Below are 13775 nucleotides of genomic sequence, written 5' to 3'. Positions count from 1 at the left end.
TTATTTCAGGACCATACAAATCCGTAATATAAAAATATTAAAATTAAAACTGTTAATTTCGTTTCTGCTATACGTTCTGTAATTGTTTGCACTCACAGCGACACCTATTGTTAAATTATCCTGATGTAAACCTTCAATGTCAGGCTAATAATCGGATTACTTGAAAGAAAGGAAAAGAGAATAAATATATTAAAAAAAATTACGTGAAATAAAGATGAATATCTCTTAGAATGTTTGCATTAAGGAAAAGTGAAGACTGCATTCGGGAAGATATAATAACCAGATAAAACGAGACAACTTTTAAAATTAAAACTCTGAAGGTTATCTTTTCATTATAAACAGTTCCACTGTTGTGCATATCAGACACAGTATTATAGTTGCGACTGAAAGCGACACTGGTACCATATGAAGTGGTAAAATTAATGAAAGTTAATAATTATCTGTATTTTATTATGGTAATAAACTAATTCAAGCGTATTGAAAATATAACCATACATAGAAGTGAAGTATTCTACAGGTAAAGCCTAATTTTTAAGACAAAAATGTAAGTTTTTATCATAACATATACGCTTCCAGATATTAATTCATATAATACTAAGAAAATTAATAATAAAGAATGTTAATAATTTTGCCGTTCATTTTTCATTTTATTCTGTTTATTCTCTAAATTTATGTAATATATTTTACTTAAGCATAACTAATATTTCTATGTTTGTTTAATATGTAACGGAAATGAATTCTAAAATATTTAGAATATTGTTTGTAGTACTCCTACTCACCATACTTTGAAAGTCGAGCTACATATTTACTTGCATATGAAAAAAAAAATAAAAAAATCATGATTACAGCCAAATGTGGACATAAATTTATTGCCAGCATACTAGTAAATTATTTTACACAAAAATGTGTTACAAATTTCGTACAAATTAAATTGTAATACGTTTTTAATTACAAATTACGCATTTGTAATTAAAATGATGTCTTTAAAATACATCAATTTAATTACCAGATTTTATTTTAATTTACAAGACATCATTTTAATTGCCAGACATTTTCCAAGTTTATTCCTTCACGAAAGAGGCTTCCTTCAAACACATTTTGAACTTGAACTTAATTGGTTGATGGACTGAGTCCTTGACTCTTTATCCATTCATCTGGATTTTAGATTGTGGATGATGAGATTATTGTGGGTAATTTACCCGCTCATTGTGAGCATTGAGGCTGTATCAGCTTTCTCTTGCGATGGAGGATTTCGGATTTTATGTTTGAAACGATCTGAGGGCTTGTAGTCCGCTGCCTGTCGAACTAACTGATTTGGGTGATTATCCGTGATTGTGAAGAATTTCTCTGCAATGCTTGTCATGCAGGTCTTAATAACTGGAAGATTGGCTTCTTGATGTAACTGGATGTTTCTGATGAACCATGGGGCATTAAATGCCATTCTTAGGCATTTATTCTGTATTATCTGAAGTCTGTTGATGTTGCTTTTAGTCGTGTGACCCCAGGTTGGAGAGGCATAAGTTAGTTGCGGTCTGATTACCGATTTGAAAAGTAAGATTTTGTTGCTTATGCTTAGGAAGCTGTTCCTGTTCAAAAGTGGATATAGCTGTGCTATAGTCTGACTTGCCTTAGTGGCAACACTATCCATATGTGACTTGAAGTTTAGACATCTATCAAGATGAATTCCCAGATATTTGGTAGAATTGCGCCAAGGGATGATTTTACCAAACATTTGTATGCTTGTATTCGGTTCTGCTTTACGTCTGGTGAAAAGTACTGCAGAGCTTTTGTTTGGATTAATTGCGATACGCCACTTGGTGTACCAATCCTCCAACTCTCTGCAGCTTGATTGTGGCCAGGTGTGGACAGAGGGATCTGGCTATAATGATTGTATCGTCGGCATACAGAGCGGTGATAGCTGGAGACAGTTTGGGGAGATCTACCATGTATATGGAGAAGAGTAAGGGAGATAGTAGAGAGCCTTGAGGTACTCCGGCCGTGATTCTCCTCTCTGTGGATGTGATACCGTTGAGTTTTATTTTAAATTTTCTGTTGTGTAGATATGATTTGATAAGTAGCACTAGTGGCAATGGAATACCAACTTCGTGTAGTTTAAAAATTAGTCCATGATGCCATACTCTATCAAATGCCTGAGTGATGTCCAGAAAAACTGCGCCAATGTGTTGGTGCCATTCATACCCTTGGGTTATATGTTCGATAACTGTAAATTTGTAGCGTTGTGGAGTGATATTTCCTAAAGCCGAATTGTTCATCTTGAATTATATGGTTGATATCTGTTGCCTCTTGAAGCCGTGTGAGAATAGCACGTTCGGCTATCTTACCTATGCATGAAAGAAGGCTGATTGGTCTGTAATTTTCAGGAAACTGTGTATTTTTCCCAGGTTTGGGAATTAGGAAAACGTCGGCAATTTTCCATCGTTGTGGGAAATAATTTAGCCGGAGGATGGCATTAATGATGGCTACTAGATGCATAACCCCTTTGCGAGGAAGTAACTTGAGTAACTTATTTGTTATTCCATCTGGACCTGGAACCTTTTTGTTATTTAGTTTTCTTAAAACCTCGTATACTTCTGTTGGTGACATGGATTTGTTATTGGATTGGAATGAGGCATTTTGAGTTATTTTACGCACTTGGGTGTGAATTTTACTTATGAAATTTATATCTGTATTGATATAATTGGGGCTGCATTGTTTTTCTAAACTGTCAGCAAATGCTTCAGCTTTTTCCTCGTCGTTGTAGACAACATTAGATTCACCTTGGATTGGAGGAAATGTAAAACGCTTTGAATGGAGTGATTTCATCATTTTCCATATTGATTGATCCTCTGTGTTTAATTGGAGAATTTTGTTATTCCAGAGTTGGTTACGGTGGTCCTTTAGGGCATATCGAACCTTGTTTGTTGCTCTATTGACTGCTTGTTTATCCGCTGGGTCCATTGTTCTCTGATATTGTCTTCTAAATCTGTTTTTCTCTTGGATAAGACGTTTTATATCCTGTGGAAGTTTATTTGATGGTGTACATTTGGTTATATTTGTTACCTGCGTTATAGCTGTCAGCAGTTGTTTTTCAAGAGTCTTCACTGCTTTTTCTACATCTTCAGCAGATGTTATATGCGGTATTGGACCAAGGTTTTCCTGGAAGGCTGAGGGAAGTTGTTTCCAATTTATAAATGTGGTGGTGTTTTCTGTTATATCTTGTATGGCGTAGTTGTAATATGATGGGGTTATGATCAGAACTTAAGTCGTTGATTGCTTGTATCTGATAGCTGTGCGCTATGTTTTTTAATATAGCTATATCTAGTACATCAGGACGACCGGTAGCTCCATAATGTGTGGGTTCAGTGGGTCCTATTACTGTTATATTTCTTGAAGTGGTGTAAGAGTTGAGTATTCTTCTGTTAATATTTGAGTTTCTGCTGTTCCAGACTGAGTGTTTGGCATTAAGATCTCTGGCTATAATCACTGCTCTGCCTGTATTTAGTATCACCTCTAAGTCAGATTCAAGGAGTTTTTTATTTGGGGGGTTGTAGGCTGCATATATCGTAATGCTGCTTGTGTTTTCCATATGTATTTCTATTCCTGTAGTTTCCATGTGTTCTGTTTGGGGTTCTGCTATTGAATTATGTTTTATGTTACTTTTCACAAAGATGGCAGTGCCTCCACCTCTAGCAAAGCATCTGTCTGTACGGTAAGTGCTATAACTATTGATTCTGATTTTGTCACTTGGACGAAGATGTGTTTCATTTATGAGGATGATGTCTTGAGTTTCTGCTGCAAACTCCTGCAGCTCCTGTAATTTGATAGATAAACCATTTGCATTCCATGAAACAATTTGTAATGATTTCGGTTTTCTTTTAGATTTATCCATTAAGAATTTCCATAAAGAGTGATTGTGTATGCCTTAAGATGATATCTTTGGCTTCTTGAGTTGGGTTGGTTTGTTGGAGTTCAGTAAGCATTTCACCTAAGTGGCTTGTTATGTTCAGTAGGATAGGTTTGTTGGTTTGCTGTGACTGCTTTGGTTTTGGGTCTTTTTGGAAGGTTGATCTTGTAACTTCAGCATACGATCTTCCATCCGTTGTGGAGACTATGGTTTGATGGGAGGACGCTTGTTCTTGAAGAGGTTTACTGGTTTTGAGTTGTAATTTTTGGTTTTGAGGAAATGCCATACAGCCTCTATAGTTTGCAGGGTGTGGTCCTCCGCAGTTTGCACACTTTGCTGGAAGTGTACGAGGTTTATGGCATTCATTTGATGCATGTTTGCCACCACATTTAACGCAACGAAATTCAGCCTTGCAGCATCGTTGGGCATGCCCAATCTTCTGGCATCTATGGCACTGGGTTGTAGTTGATTTATGTTTCAATGCCTCAACTTTTATGACTAGATCACAGATGGTTTGGAGATTGTATATATGTTTTTGTTCTTTGCTTATTTCCACTAGAATTAGGGGATAGGGTGTTTTATCAGCTCTCCGCATTCGGCTGACTTTAATTGGGCTAAATCCCTTAAGTTGGAGGTCTGCAGTGAGGTCTCAAACACATTTTTTAGCGTAACTTTTGCTTTTATCCTGTTCATGCTACCACGTGACTCCTTGCGCGCGATTAAAATATGAATGTGCACCAGTTTTCTACTCGAAATCGTCAGTTATACAAATTGCCACAAGCTGATTCGTCCGGTTGTAATCTTCAGAAATAGTTTTCGTCCGTAGTTTTTAGACACCATTAGTATAGTATGTATGAACAAATTCTGTTAAACATAATCACGTTATAGAAAGAACATTGTATATATATATATAATGTATATTTTCTCTTTATAATTTCAACTGAAGGTTACTTTATCATCGGTTAGAGAATATAAACAATAATAGCAAAAATATATTAGTGGACGGTAGATGGTACAGTATGGATGGTGAATTAGTGTACTGTACATTCGTGAATAGGTGATAAAATAGTGTAGACGGTGGGTTGCATAGTATAATGTACTTCTTTCGATGAGTCCTTTAAACTCCATGAAGGTGTCATGTAATTTATAATAATAATAGTAATAATAACAATACCATTAATTTTTTATTAAAAAAAATGCCAGTGTTTGTTTTGGTACAGTTCACTTAGAGATATCGTCTGATATTTCGACTGCTGCATCGTATGTTGAATTACACGCTGTTTGAGTTTTGTTTTCAAAATGAAAGAGTCCGTGGTTTAATTGTGGGCAGATGAAGTTTTTGTTGTAATTTATAAAGTTTTGTTTTTAAATGTTTTGTTATTTTATGTTAGGATAGCGTAGTAGTTATATTATTTAAAATTAGTGTTTTTAATAGCAAAAATAATAATAATTAAGTGGAGTCACGTTACGTGTAAGTATTTTGGTAGAATTTCGCGTATGTTTTTATGTCTATTATTTCTCTGCTCATAGTCACTGATTGGATATTTATTTTTATTAAGATTTCCTTAAAAAAACAAGGTAAACATTGTTCTGTGTGGTGCAGTGATAAAAAAAATAAAAGATATAAATTACTTTCTATATTCTTTTATTTTCCAAAGGAAGTAGGGAGTATTCTGTGTCCTACTCTCTTTGGGATTCGATTTCCACACTTTTCACTGGAATGTTAGTCCAAAGTTGCTTACATAAAATGGTTGAAAAGAAGCATAGAAAAAGTTCGTCTGCTGTCTGATTGTTCATCAGATCTCTGAGTCCTTTCTTCTGCTACATGTTAGTAAGAGGCTTCACGACCGGACTTGTAATGTAAAATAAAATAAAATCCTGCGAAACTTTCAGAAATACATTGTGCGTAATGCGGAAGCGATATTTGAGGGGGAAAAAGTAGTTAAAAATCACCACCATGGGGCGCTGTATTGTGTATTATATATCTACAACAATACAGAAATGTAATATAGAATATAAAAAAGCGACACAAGCATAAATGTCATACTTTTATTCATTTCCATGATGCATTCACAGGCTGCACTGTTCTGTGTGCTGCCCTTCCCAGTATGTCACAAACTGCATCCTGTGCACAGTGTGTTCAACGGTAGAACGCAGCTGGTCGGGACTGATGTTACGCACATGCTACGTTTTGCTTTCTTTCAGCGCCCGCAAATTATCAGGATGATCCTTATAAACTATATCATTGAGATATAGATCATTACACCCCTTGTGACTAGTATCACAAGTCACAAGGGGTGTGATGATCACATTTATAAGTCAACCATGCAGTGGAAAAAGCATGGCTGATCACTCTGGCTTCCGCGAAATGTTCTCAAAGAACCTCCTACGGATTGAGCGATGTGTGGAAGGGCCCCATCCTGCATGAAAATCACTGAATCCATGCACATACACTGCTGTAGCTGTGACACACCAAAATTGCTTATCATATCGTGATACCTCTCAGCAGTAACTGAGAAGGTCACAGGACCCGACTGACGAATGTCCTCAGAGAAGAATGGTCCCATGATAAACGAAGCAAACTCGCACCAGACAGTAACTTTGGATGAATGCAAAGGATTTTATTGGACTGCATGCAGGTTTGGTGGAGCCCATACTGTGAATACCCTCTGGCAATTGGGGGTATTCACAGCTCCGTTCTGGTGACAGTGAGTCTCATCTCCTCACAAAACCATCCATAGCTATGCAACGTCCAACTTCTCTAGAGCAAGGAATGTTAAAGCGAGTATCTTGAATGGGTAAAATGGAGAATATTCCGTAGTATTTTCTATACAGTTGGACAAGGCACATTCGTGTGTTGCGTACACTGCAGGAACCAACGCTGTTATTCATGGTCTGCTCCACAACTCTCTGCCAGGTATTACTCTCAACGATCCCGTTTCTTCAAAATGACTAATCATTCGTCGCAGAGCACATGGAGATAGTGCACCTCGTCGACATTTGTTCAGGCGACGAAATTCGCGAAGTGCAGCAACAGAATTGCAACTGTTTAGGAAGTACAGCTTCACCAGCAAAGCAGAAGGAAGGGAAAAATCCGGTGTCCAATCTTTTTAATCCATCCTAGCAATTGCCGAGTTGCGTGATATGCACATTCCTTGGATTTGGTGTTTACAACGTCCATGGCTGTTAATTTTGGAACTACTTTCTTCCTGAGATATCGCTTCCTCATGATTCCAATGACTACCTCTCATATTTCGCATTATATGTATCGCTGGATGGCGCTCCACAAGGCGTTAAAGAGGATAGATACCTTAAATTTTGATTATCTTGTATATATTAATTGATAAACTTTTTGAGCGTCGTCTGTAGATGTTTCAGTTTCAAGACTATGAGTAGAATTTCACATCCAATTTCTGGCAGTTATTGCGATAATATACGTTACCAAAATGTTAGTGATCTGGTTCCTGCATTTATTTATTTTTTCTGCATTAACTCCACTGATAAATTAATTTCACATATTTAAAATCCCTTGGTAGCCCCCCTTTTTCCATTGATTAATGAACTGATTTTTTCTCTCAGATATCGCTTGCACGTGAAGCACAATGTATGCCTCTGAAGTTTCCAATTATTTGGATCACTGGATGTTACAACATCCTACTTTTCACGGACCACCACACGCTCTTTGCATCATTGCGGTCTTCCCATGGAAACCTATGGGAAGACCGCAATGATCACTGCAGTCTTCCCATAGGTTCACATCTGAGGCTCACAACATAGGTTTCCCGACCCATGGAAACCTATGTTGTGAGCCTCAGTTCTGAATGTTTCTATGCATATTTGTATTATAATCGATCCTGGAATTCCGGATTCAACGTATCAGCCGAGGAATGGCTGTTTTTACATGTTATCCTTAGAAGCATCCTATTGTTGCGTTCGTTGAGTGTGGTAGGTCATCCACTGTGGGTAGCACTTGTAGTTGAGTCTCTCTTTGCGCTTCAACGTCACTATGGAATAAAGGATTGTTGACCTGGAATGGCCCAATTTCTCCACAGTTTGCCGAACATATAGGGCTGCAACATGGCACCCTATCACAACGCCTCTTTCAAACTCCGTCAGTTTCCTTCTTGCACCCATTTCATCGTGACACGGTTGAACTGACTTGGGAGCATCACATTCCTCCAATTTATACCGAATAAACACTTAACTCGTTGCATGGCACGATGCACCTTGTCCATCGGGGAGTCCGTTGACATTTTCGCAGGTAGTGTATCTGTATAACCATATAATAAACGATGGTATTTAATTTTCTAGAAAGGAATAATCGTTCCACGCTATTAAAAAAGTAAAATAAAATAAGCTCTAAAGACAATTTTATTGCCACCAGGGATTTACTCCGATAGAAAAGTAATTTTCCAATGCTCTGATGGACACCATCTACCAAAAATTCTAACGCACAGAGCTTACCATGTATTGTTTGTGACGTTTTACTCAGAATGAAAAGTGTGCAATTATTATTGTTATTATATTTCTATTATTTTTTGTGATTCACTTATTGGGAGAACGCTGCCAAAATACTTCTTGAAAAAATCCTAAGAAACAGGTTTGCTGATTGATTATAATTTCCATCCATGAAGTCTACAGACACATTCTCATATATCTTACGTATAAAACATTAAAAGCCCTCTCTAACAAGAACTGTTCTATTGTATTCCTACTAACTACTAGACATTTTCAGTTTATAACAGCAAACTCTACCGCTCACTTGAAATAGTTTCCATACCATATACCTTTTAGAAATACCATAATTTCTCAAAAGTATTTGAACAAAAGACTGCTGTATGAACCACTGACAAATGTAACGTGATTCCATTATCAAATGAATACTGAATGTAGCGAAGCACTTTTAAAAGAAGTAAAAACTTGATATATCATGGGTGAAAATATGATATCCTCCATGATCAACCAACATTCAAAAATTTAGTCATTATAATTGGTCTTACTAAATTAACTTTAACACTCCTTCACTTATCAGTATTAATGCAAATCGTGCTTCAAATAGGAAATCTATTTTAGTTACCAAATCCACTATGGTAGTCGAACGCACGCAGTTCTTGCCAGATTTTTCACTGGTGGTTCTCTTTTTTATTTTCCGAAATTGAAAACGAAAATGACCACCGAATACAACGCTAGAACTTTAGACGTCGATCAGTGTTGTATAGAAAATTTGAATGAATGTTGTCAACGTTATGTTGAAGAAGAGCGTCTTCTTGCTTGTAGTTGCTCTTTATTTTTTCTACAAATGACACGAGATGGCAGCACTTCTCAGACGTCTGTTTACTGGTTGCTGCTTAAAATAGTCTCGGGCCAGCTATTTCTGATTACAGTGAATATTAAACTGTAATTGCAACCAAACGTTAGAGGGAGCTAAAAACAACCTCGCCTACTCTCTAAAACAGCTAGCGAATGTAAGTCACTAGCTGGTTTTTTTTTTTTTTTTTTTTGTAGATTGCACAAAAAAAATTAAAAAATAAAAAATAAAAATAAACTAGTTGTATCCCAAGAAATTTCGCATGTGTACTTTGATATCCTTTCTTTAACTTTATCGTTCAGTGGTCCCTACTTCATTTATAATTATAATTATCATTTACATTATTACGCTTTCTGAGAGCCAAGGTCTATAGCATGAGGACTGAAGACACTAAGGTACGCTGCTTGCCAAATGTATTTTCGTTTGTAAGCTTAAAAATCGAAAAAGGCACATAATGTAATAGAAAATACCTAAAGTTGTTGTCTATATGTAAACATACGCGTCATTCTTACAACTGCGCTATGGACGCAGAGAAAATGTATTTCCTAACCCTATCAGATTTATTATTTACATTTAATACTCATTGTTAATTATGACACTTATTTTAATCACATTGCAACAAATATTTGCATATTTTTATTTTTCATAGTTCAATACTAAGTCCATTGAATCTTTAAAATCTTTCTTTGCAGATTGCATCATCGTTATTGGTAATACGTGGGGACATAACGATATGAAATCATTAAGACAACTTTACTTTTGCACGATGAACTTGAGATATTTCGCTGTCATCGCCATAACAGCATTTTATTTATCTCACAAGACGAGCGCTGAAGAATCACACTCAGAAAACCTCATTGTGCAGACCACTAAAGGACCTGTTAAAGGAAAAATCATAAAAACTACAGAAGGGATGCCTGTAGAGGTTTTCTTCGGGATTCCATACGCGAAACCCCCATTGGGAAAAAACCGTTTCCGTCCTCCAGAGGATGCCGAAAATTGGACCGATGTATTTGACGCTACTGAAAAACCAAGCAACTGCATGCAAAAAATTTACTCAGGGACTAAAATATTCGAGAGAATTCAATTAGCTTCAATGCCAAAGACGTATAGCGAAGACTGTCTAAAATTAAATGTGTGGCGACCACATCCACCACCACGAAACGTATCCGTATTGATATGGATACACGGAGGTGGGTATGTAATGATGTCATCAAGTATGATTCTGTTCGATATGCAAGGATGGGTTTCAGAAGAAAACGTAATTGTAGTGTCCATGAATTTCCGACTTGGGCCGTTTGGATTTCTATATTTGGATCATCCAGACGCACCAGGAAATGTGGGACTACTAGACCAACTTATGGCCATTCGTTGGGTTAAAGAGAACATTGCTCGATTTGGTGGAGATCCTGAGAACATAACACTTATTGGACAGAGTTCAGGAGCAGCATCTGTGAGTGTCCATCTATTCTCTCCACTCAGTCAAAACCTTTTCCAAAGAGCAATCATGCAGAGCGGTTCAACAGTAGGGCCATGGGCGATGCACAATAGAACAAGAAGTATTAATCAAGGACTTCGTTTAGCAAAAGCATTGGGTTGTCCTTATGACTTCAAAGATGTTGATTCCATTTTAGAATGCCTTATTCAAAAAGATGCAAAAGAAATTGCTGAAGAAGAACCTAAATTACGCTACATGACTGGATCCTCTTTTGTTCCTGTAGTAGTAGATGGACATTTCCTTGTAGAAGATCCAGAAGTATCCCTACAGAAAAAAAACTTCTTCAACACAAGTATCCTCATAGGAACTAACTTAAATGAGGGCGGTTTGGGTGCTATGTTTTTCTTGCCTGAAATATTCACATTATCTAACGATCTTTCTCTCACCTACGACCAGTTCATACTTGCAATGAAAACATTCGTCCCTTACAAGGACGAGATGTCGCAGAAGTCAATCATCCAAGAATACACTGACTGGGTAGATTTCAATTATCTCAGTGGCGTCGATCAATATCTAACAGACGTACATTTTGTGTGTCCTGCTAACCTGTTTTCTAGGAGCTATGCTGAAGCTGGAAACGACGTATATCTGTACAGATTCGATGCCAAGCCACAATCTGTATTCTCTTTCAAGTTACCTGACTGGATGGGCGCTACCCACACCGCTGATATTTCCTATGTTCTTGGCTCATTTCTTACTCCTTTATTCAGTGATTCGACTCCTGAAGAAGTCCGTCTGTCACGTCGAATAATGAGATACTGGGCCAACTTTGCAAGAACAGGGTAAGTTTTTTTTTTCACTGTTTATAAAACAGAAATATTTGAGTGTTTTTTTTTTATTTCACAGAGGAAACCGCTGGCAAGTTTTAGAGTTTTAGAAATCGCTTGAAAGCTTGTCTTCATCCTTTGCTATTTCAGCAGTTCAGTGTGTTTCTTACTTGCGTTCCAGAAGAGAAGATACCGAGAATTAGAAAGGAAGGGCCACCCATCCATTTCGTATCAAAGCCAAAGACTGGAAACTATACTGACAAGGAAAAATCATTAACTGCCTTCTCAATAATGATATATAAACAGTTTAAGGAAGTACTGTATGGGGGATATTAAAAAAGGAAACATTATTTTGTTTGCTCGCTATTATATCAGAAGTAAGGAGGCTATGCTGCTGGTACGACATCTGCTAACCATTGATATTCTCATGACGATTTGCCTGTTTTGAGAGGTAAAAAAAAACCGGGAGATTCTGGAAAGAAATTCCCAGTGGCCTCCTTATTGAGACCGGCTGACACCTTTGTGAAAAGTCTGTATAAAAGTTCTGGCATCCTAAATGAATTTTGAACATAGTTTTTTTTAAACGAAATGCGACAAAAACAGCATATCTACTACAGAAAACACTTCTTCGAATTAATTGTACCATGTTAGACAAAAATTACAAAACGTTTAGAAAATGTGGTGGAACTCGCGCTGGTTGCGAGGAAGCCGAATACAGTTTGGTGTGGTAGTATAAGACAGAATAGAAATGAAAGAAGATTACAGGGAGAAATGACAGCTTTAGGGGATATTACTTAAGGGTGTATAATAATTAACAAGAAGCTTATTACATACGTCTACACAATCTGCTCGAAACTATGGTCACATGACGTCCCCTGTCTAAATTGGCTTCACATCGGTTGACATGTTCGATATAAGGATGATTGTAAGACTGTTTGATAACAAATCCCATTCTTCTACAAGACCTTAGATCTTATTTTAGCTCACCAGTAGTGGAGGACATTGGCGATAGCATTGTCATGTATGAAAAGAAAATATGGGTCAATTGCACCTCTACAAATACACACAGAGGATTCGAGCATTACTGTTTGCATAATAAAATCATGAAGATGCGTGCTGTTGTTATTCATCATTCTGCCTTGAGAGAACACTGCCTCCACTGTAAATATCCCTTTCTCTGATGTTGGAGAGTTAATACCACATTTTAGCAATTTGAAGGCTAAAATGTAACTCATTAAGAAATGTACCCCAATTTTTGAGCTCCAACCTCACATGTTTATGCACCAGTTTCGAAGAGATCTGCTTGAGTTTGTTGTTAATGGGACAGAAACCATTGGCTTCCTTGCATAAAGTTCACTTGAATTGACCCTTCTTAACATAGACAAGTTGGAAATGTTTTCTCATTTATCCCAGCAACCTCAAGAACAGTCGCTGACCCAGATATCATAGTGTTTGGTCTTGCTCTCAGAGTCAGATAGCAGACTGTTCTGGTTGACGTAGCTTTTCAACAACCTTGTAATGGTTCAAGACATTTTACGCCAATGTGCCATCTTCGCTCGCGACTTCCCGGCTTCAAGTCGTCTAACATCCTGATATGTCAAATATTCTTCTAACAATGATTGCTTGCCATCCTAAAGGTACTGAAGACACAGTAACCCATTGAGCAAGCCAAAAACCAATAATGCAGGATGTGGTTGCAATCACTGTTTTTGTAGCCTTGAGTAAATTACGGTGCGTGTGACCCGTGGAGCATAAATGGATTTCTATTGGATACTCATAATATTCATTCCTTTATTGCCGATTATATTCAATGGTCGTCTTCAGATAAGCTGTTAAAAATAAAATATTCATTAAAAAAAAAATGTGTTACTTTTACTGAGCACTCTACCTTTTAGATTTTATTTTTTAAGTAAAAAATATTTTGAAGTTATACTTTGCTGTAGGTGAATAATGATCTGGACAATCCACATTTTCGACAAAATATGAGGAAGCTTCATTTGAAAAAATCGTTAATGCTTTTTTGTATTTTCCAGAGGAAATGCACATCGTTTATCCCTAACTAACTTCTGAAGACTGGTTTGCAGCCATCCAGCTTGAGGCTATGAATGGCTGTAATTATCATCTAGAGCATAGGTGGCCAACAGCAGATCCGCGGGCCGCATGCGACCCGCGGCAGGATAAAAACTATATTAAATTATATGTATTATCAATTTAACTATTGGTATCGACCACAGATTTTCTGATTGATATACGAGTTATATTCATTATTTCTGATGACGGAAACAATTTATATTCTCA

General features: G+C 37.0%; 1 pseudogene across 1 annotated transcript in view; it reads left to right on the top strand.

The window, feature by feature from the left end:
* Positions 1-492: 492 nt before the first annotated feature.
* Positions 493-13775, top strand: part of LOC150093350 (acetylcholinesterase pseudogene) — a 29463-nt pseudogene continuing 16180 nt past the window's right edge. Inside the window, exons 1-2 of the transcript XR_016550420.1 lie at positions 493-544; positions 9905-11492. The product of XR_016550420.1 is annotated as an acetylcholinesterase pseudogene (transcript). The remainder of the gene's footprint in view (positions 545-9904; positions 11493-13775) is intronic.

The sequence above is a fragment of the Typopeltis vanoorti genome, chromosome 24, assembly GCF_054136105.1.
Source record: "Typopeltis vanoorti isolate ZY-2024b chromosome 24, IOZ_Tvanoo_1.0, whole genome shotgun sequence".
In the NCBI taxonomy this organism is placed as follows: domain Eukaryota; kingdom Metazoa; phylum Arthropoda; class Arachnida; order Uropygi; family Thelyphonidae; genus Typopeltis; species Typopeltis vanoorti.
Note: the sequence above shows the minus strand (reverse complement) of the source record. Positions and strands in the feature narration are given on the sequence as shown.